The following is a 7416-nucleotide window of genomic DNA, read 5'->3' as shown; positions in this document are numbered from 1 at the left end:
TTCTCCCGCCTCAGCCTCCCGAGTAGCTGGGACTACAGGCGCCCGCCACCACGCCCGGCTAGTTTTTTTTTGTATTTTTGGCCGGGCGCGGTGGCTCAAGCCTGTAATCCCTGCACTTTGGGAGGCCGAGACGGGCGGATCACGAGGTCAGGAGATCGAGACCATCCTGGCTAACACGGTGAAACCCCGTCTCTACTAAAAAAATACAAAAAAAAAAAAAAAAGACTCCTTGATCTTAATAGGTCTACTTTTACTTAACCTTAAGTACTTTTTAGTTTGAAATGCATTTAATAGACGTTAATTGTTTTTTCACCACCTAAGGCATTAAGTAATTACTTTTTTTTTTTTGTCAGAGCTAGCTGAGGTTTTATTTAGGACAGGAAAAAAAAAGCAATTGAATTGTTTTGTAGCTGGAGGCATGGACAAGGGGGGTCCTTAGGCATTAAACTCCCTGCTGTGGGCTGAGGGCTAGGGCTGAGCCTCAGGGGTGCTCCTGTTCCCTGTGCTACCCTGCACAGCGGCCTCTCTCCCGGGCTCTCGGGCAGCCGCAGGAGGGGCAGGCTGGGAGGGGCTGCCACAGCTGTTCGCTTCGGCAGGACGTCAGAGGACTCGGACACCAGCTTCCCTTCGCGGGTCTCGATCTTCTTCACGACCAGGGCTCTGGTGGAGCTGGTGTGGCTGAAGGAGCTGGAGCCTGAGGCAGAGCCAAAGCTGGAGGCCAGGTCGTAGCTGAGGCCAGGGCTTGTGAGGCCCCCATAGGCTGAGCTCAGACCACCTGCACAGGGGCTCGTGGTCTTCCTATGGATACTCATGTTCTGCATCGCAGACTCCAGCCGGCTCTCCTCGCCTTCCAGCAGCTTCCTGTAGGTGGCGATCTCGATATCCAGGGCCAGTTTGACGTTCATCAGCTCCTGGTACCCACGCAACTGTCAAGCCATGTTCTGCTTGGCCAGCTGCTGGGCGGCCTCCAGCTCCGACAGCTCGGCGTTGGCATCCTTAATGGCCAGCTCCCCACTCTGCTCCGCATCTGTGATGGCGGCCTCCAGGGAAGCCCTCTGGCCTTTGAGGCCGTCAATTTCAGCCTGGAGTAGGCTGATGTTCCGGTTCATCTTGGAGATCTCAGTCTTTGTGCGCTGCAGGTCATCCGGTGCTTCCTAGCCAGTGTTTGCAGCTCCTTATACTTGATCTGGTGCATGCTCTCAGCCTCAACCCGGCTGTGGTTGGCGATCTCCTTGTACTGTGCCTTGGCCTCAGCGATGATGCTGTCCATGTCCAAGGAGCGGCTATTGTCCATGGACAGCACCACAGAAGTGTCTGAGATCTGGGACTGCAGCTCCCGGATCTCCTTTTCATACAGCTGCCTGAGGAAGCCGATCTCATCAGACAGCCCTTCCAGGTGAGTCTCCAGCTCTATCTTGTTCATGTTAGCTTCATCCACATCCTTCTTGAGAAGGACAAATTCATTCTCCATCTCAGTACACTTATTGATCTCATCCTCATACTTGTTCTTGAAGTCCTCCACCAGCCCCTGCATGTTGCCAAGCTCTGCCTCCAGCTTCAGCTTCTCCTGGCCCAGAGTCTCCAGCTGCCGCCTAAGGTTGTTGATGTAGCTCTGGAACATGTTGTCCATGTTGCTCTGAGCTGTCTTGTGCTGCTGCAGGAGGCTCCACTTGGTCTCCAGCATCTTGTTCTGCTGCTTCAGGAACTGTACCTTGTTGATGAAGGAGGCAAATTGACTGTTGAGGGTCTTGATCTGCTCCTACTCCTGGGTGGGCACGGCCTGGATGTTGGGGTCTACCTCCAGGTTAAGGAGGCTCAGCAGGCTCTGGTTGACCGTGTCAGTTGTGATGCCTCCCATGCCACTGGTCCCACCATAGCCTCTGCCCAGGCTACCCCGGAAGTTGCTGGTGCCACTGGGGAGAAGCTCGAGGAGCTGATGCAGGCAGCGGGCCCACTCGTGTAGGAGTGGCTGCTGAAGGCCCCGGGGGCCAGAGGTGGACACCTCGTAGGACTTCTGGGTCACCCTGATGGACATGGTGGAGGCAGGAGTGGAGGCAGGCAGGCTGAACCAGGAGGATAGGCCTTTGATCTGGGTCTTATTACCATAAGCCTTGCTTTTGCCAGCATTTAAAACCCCAGGAAAAGCAGGATTTTCTCTATACTCTTCAGGACCTGAAACCAGAAATGGAAGGTGGGGTGGACTTGTGGCCTCCTGGTTAGATGACTTGTAGGGATCTGAACACAAAGCCTTGTACGTTTTCTCTGGCCTAAATAGCATAGACAGCTAAAGTTTCGGACTAACAGGACTTAGAGGCTTCAGTTCTGCAGTAGTATTGTTCTTTTGACTTTAGTTTACATTAAAAACATAAGGTTAAAGGAACCGATTTACTGTTTACCTTGTGAAATGCAAGGATTAGAAATTTGCCATTCTAATGGTTTGGAAGCAAAAATTATACCCCAATATTTTGGAGAATATAAAATCTAAAGATAAGTTCTCCATGATTCCTACACAAAAATCCCAGAAAGGGATATGAGGTGGTAGGAGAAACTTTCTGTATAAATGAATCCAATAGAACAACTTCATTGATTGCTATAATACAATGTTAAAATGGAATTTTTCCTCCCTAGTTATGGCTGAGGCAGAAAAATCACAGCTACTAAATTCCAAAGTGAGCTGTCAGACTATCAAGGAAGACAGGTTAGGTGACAAAGAGAATATGCAATTCACTGAAGAATTAAAGAAATTATTATAGACTGATGTAGTTTGGATCTGTGTTCCCGCCTAAATCTCATGTTGAATTGTAATCCCTATTGTTGGAGGTGGGGCCTGGTGGAAGGTGATTGGATCACAGGGACAGTTTCTCTTGGCTTAACACCATCCCTCTTGGTGCTGTTTTTGCATGGTGATTTCTCATGAGATCTCGTTGTTCAGAAGTATGTGGTACCTCCCCCTTGCTCCTTCTTCAGTCATGTGAATTATTGCTCCCTTTTGCCTTCTGCCATGATTGTAAGTTTCCTGAGGCCTCCCCAGCACCATGCTTCCTGTAGAACCTGCAGAGCCGTGACATAATTAAACCTCTTTTCTTTATAAATTACCCAGTCTCAGGTATTTATAGCAGTGCGAGAACTGACTAATATACAGACACAAAGATAACAGCCTAAAAGTGAAATTTAAGACTGTTTTGTTTCCTGCTAATCTGCATGCCCAAAGAGGAAATAGAGAAACATGTATATAACAGAATTCTTGGCATCTTAAAATTGCAAATGTCTTTTTACACACCCTAATGGTGGGCTAGCTTAGTATCTTAAGCAAGAGGCAAATGGTGTCTTTGCAAGAACTGCCAGCTTTTGTTGTCAGAGCCTTGTTTGCTGAGAACTTCTTTTCTTTTTCTTTCTCTGATGCCAGAAAATTGTGATATAGAGGTAGTATGGACATAGTATCTTATGACACAGGAGGTGCTGTTAAATGGGGGTTCTCATCATAAGACTTGTGAAGAGGACCACTTTAGAGAAAACTGTGTTAAGATCTTATTCACTGTCTCATCAGGTGGTTGGGCAGAGATATAATGACTCCCTTCAGAGAGATCTGAGGTAGTGAGTGCACTGATGACCGACTCCCTCTGAGACAGCTGAAAATCAGAAAAAGGGAGAGTTTCTGTGGTGGTAGAGTAGAAAGAATTGCTGTTTCATATATAGGGTCCATACTACTCTCACAAATCTGCTTGTGCAAGACTGCCTGAGTGTGTCCTGTGGACCAGAAGTACACTGTGTGCATTTGAGAGAGCCTGTAAAAAGGTCCTCTTAGATGATGTCCAGTAGGGCTGTCTGGAGGCACAGTAAAGCCGCAACAGAAGAGAACTGGGGGTAACCTCTGGGCTGCGGAAAGAAATAGAGCACATTCACCAGATCAAAGCAACCTCTGGTGAGAAACCAGTAGTGTTTGTTGGGAGACTTGGATGAACTCATATAAGAAGTCCAAGAGAAAGTCCCCAAAACCACTAAGCCTAGCAAATATGAAAACATCTTATGACAATATCGAATAAATAAGAATTTTACTAGGTCAGGCATGGTGTCTCACGCCTGTAATCCCAGCACTTTGGGAGACTGAGGCGAGTGGATCACTTGAGGTCCAGCCTGGACAACATGGTGAAACTCAGGCTCTACTAAAAATATTTCAAAATTAGCCAGGTGTGGTGGCACGTGCCTGTAGTACCAGCTAATTGAAGGCTGAGGCACGATAATCACTTGAATCCAGGAGGCAGAGGTTGAAATGAGCCGAGATCGCGTGACCGCACTCCAGCCTGGGAGACAAGAGCGCAACTTTGTTAAAAAGAAAAAAAAAAATTTACCATTGGTTTTATTTTCTTTTAGCTTTGACCTTGACAGTGTTAAAATGATAGCTAGAAATATATGAGTGTGTGAAAGAGAAGAGAAGCCAATGAAGCCTCTCTCTAGATGTCCTGAGGACTACCTATAGCCAGCTTTAGCTCAGATAGCAGAGAGGAGTATTATTTTTGAATGAAGATGCAAGTGTCGATTAATTTATTTCTAAATGGAAAGTGTGTTTTATAACTTTAAGTAGGACTTTTTGGCCTAGGGTGGTGCTTCACGCTTGTAATCCCAGCACTTTGGGAGGCTGAGGTGGGAGGATCCCTTCAGGCCAGGAGTTTGAGACCAGCCTAAGCAGAATACTGAGATCCTATCTCTACAAAAAAGTTAAAAAATTAGCCAGGCACAGTAGGGCCTACACCTATAGCCCTAGCTACTCAGGAGGCTGAGGCAGGAGGTTCAGGATTGCTTGAGGCCAGGAATTTGAGGTTGCAGTGAACTATGATCATGCCATTGCACTCCATCCTGGGTGAAGACAGAGACTCTGTCTCTAAAACAAAACAAAACCAAAAACAAAAATCCATAAAAATCAAGTAAGACTTTCTATTTTTTATGATAAGCAAAAAACTTTTATTGCTTGTCAACATTTTTATACAGGGGTAAGAAAAAATGTTTTCCACTGAGTAGCTATAAAGGGAGTGAGGGATAAAAAACAAATAAGAAAATAAAAACCAAAACAAAAACTCCATTTGCTTTAAAGATAACATCCCATGCATATTGTTTGTTCATCAACTTTAGTTACATTATAAAAGACAATCAGTATCACTTCTTACTTTCAATCAGATCATTTAGAAGGAGATATTGCTCACTAGGCATCACATGGTCTGTTTAATAGCATTTGCTAAAATGTTTGCTTACAGTCATCAAACATTTATAAATAGCAAATATAAAGATTTTATTATTTAAAAAGAAATTTTTATGGCCATATTTGAAAAAAAATCTGTATTTTTTAAAATGTTTGGTTTAGTACAAGGTACATGACAATCCTAATAAAAAAAATACTTGGCTGGGCATGGTGGCTCACGCCTGTAATCCCAGCACTTTGGAAGGCCGAGGTGGGTGGATCACCTAAGGTCAGTAGTTCAAGACCAGCCTGGTCAACATGGTGAAAATCCGTCTCTAATAAAAATACAAAAATCAGTCAGGCGTGGTGGCGGATGCCTGTAATCCCAGCTACTTGGAGGCTGAGGCAAGAGAATTGCTTGAACCCTGGAGGTGGAGATTGCAGTGAGCCAAGATTATGCCACTGTACTCCATCCTGGGCAACAGAGCAAGACTCTGTCTCAAAACAAAAAACAACAAACAAACAAACAAACAAAAAACCTGTCTATTCAGGGTTAGTAGTAATTAAGAAGTCATAGAACAAAATAATGAGCTGTCATTATCCAACTATTAAATTAGAAAATATTGAAGTAAAAATGTCACAATACTGCTGAGCGTAGGTGAGCAGAATACACTCATGATCAGCTGTTGGGAGTATAAACTGGTACAGTTCTCCTGAAAAGTAAAAGTTTAAAAACGAGGTATGTATTAGGAAAAAATTATTATCTTTTAAAATTCAGTAATTGTAATTAAAATGATATATTCAAGGAAAAATAAGATATGAAAAAATTGTTAATAAAGATGCTAGTCACAATTGGATTTTCACATGACATTAACAGTTGGAAAGGACCTGGGTAATTTAACATAGGGAAATCGTTCCTTGTTAAACATATTATAATCCAAGAATAAATTAAAACTTACACATATTAATCCTCTCTTCAGAATGAAGGCATGATTTCCATAGCTTTCCAGAGTATTGGGTACTGACTGCTTACAGCTGAGTCCCTCTCTAGAAATTGCCCTTGGACCAGTGGAGTTGCCACCCCAAGTTCATTAAGGGTTTATCCAGTGACTGGTCAATACTGGTCAATACAGAGTACAGAGGCCTTATCCCCCTTGCCTAGACAACTCTGAAGGGCCATTTCAGCTCTAGAGTGCCCATGGGACTTGTGGCCTCTGTTATAAGTGTGACACAGTTCAGATCCCCTTTTGCCCAATTGGGCCTCCCTTACTTCTATTATGGATGCTATTTCAGAAAGGACACTTTAATAAGTTTTCTGCGTACAAATCTCTATCTCACAATTTTGTTTCTGATAAATATGATCAAGGCAAAATATTGCCTTTTGTCCCCTCTTAATAGTCTTCCCCTTTTTTTCTTAGGAGGTGCTTGCTAGAGGTAAACACTATCTCAAAGTGGTGAGCAACATTCCTTTTAAAGTCTTTTAATTTTTCTTGAATATATACACATGCACATACACATACACACACACAGAGCACATGGAATTGTTTAGAAATTTTAAAATCAAGTAAATGCATTCTATTTACATATTCAATATTCAATGTGCATTTTGCTTTATTAACTAAATCTATTTTGAGATCATGCATGTTGATGTATGTAATATTTATATAATTATATATGGTTTAAAAAACTTGTGTGTAGCATTTTATGTTAAAAACATACTACATGCTTTGCATAAAAAATCATCTCCCTAGTCACAGCCATTTAAATTGTTCCCATTTTTTGCCATGACTAAAAAAACTAAATATTTTTCATTAAATATTAAATATTTTTATCCAAAGCTTTAAAAATTGTACGATAAGCATCTTCCTAGTTCATATGTAAGTTAAATTCTCTGGAAGTTAAATTGTTGGGCAATACAATGTAAAAGTCAGAGTTTAAGCAGAAAATTAGAAGCCACTACAAATATTTTGAAAGGATGTTATTGAAACCTGACAGCTGGGAAGATGATGGTGAGGTAACCTGATTGCAGCAAGCTACTACAGCCTCGTGGCTGGAATCTCCTTGGTGTGATTGGAGCTCAGGAGCTATGGCACCCTAATAGAAGGTGGACATGTGGAGAAAATGCAACACTGCTAGAGAAGCTGCCCCAAACAGAGAGGGGCAGTAAGAAACTCCCTAACTCCTTGCCTCACCTTCAGACTTAACTAGTTTCTCCCGTGGGCCAAACCCAACTAGAATACGGC

At 43.3% G+C, this 7416-nt stretch overlaps 1 pseudogene; it reads right to left on the bottom strand.

Moving 5' to 3' along the window:
- Window positions 1-371: 371 nt before the first annotated feature.
- LOC112605914 lies at window positions 372-2035 on the bottom strand (annotated as a pseudogene).
- Between the last annotated feature and the right edge of the window lie 5381 nt (window positions 2036-7416).

Source organism: Theropithecus gelada, chromosome 14, assembly GCF_003255815.1.
Source record: "Theropithecus gelada isolate Dixy chromosome 14, Tgel_1.0, whole genome shotgun sequence".
Classification (NCBI taxonomy): domain Eukaryota; kingdom Metazoa; phylum Chordata; class Mammalia; order Primates; family Cercopithecidae; genus Theropithecus; species Theropithecus gelada.
Note: the sequence above shows the minus strand (reverse complement) of the source record. Positions and strands in the feature narration are given on the sequence as shown.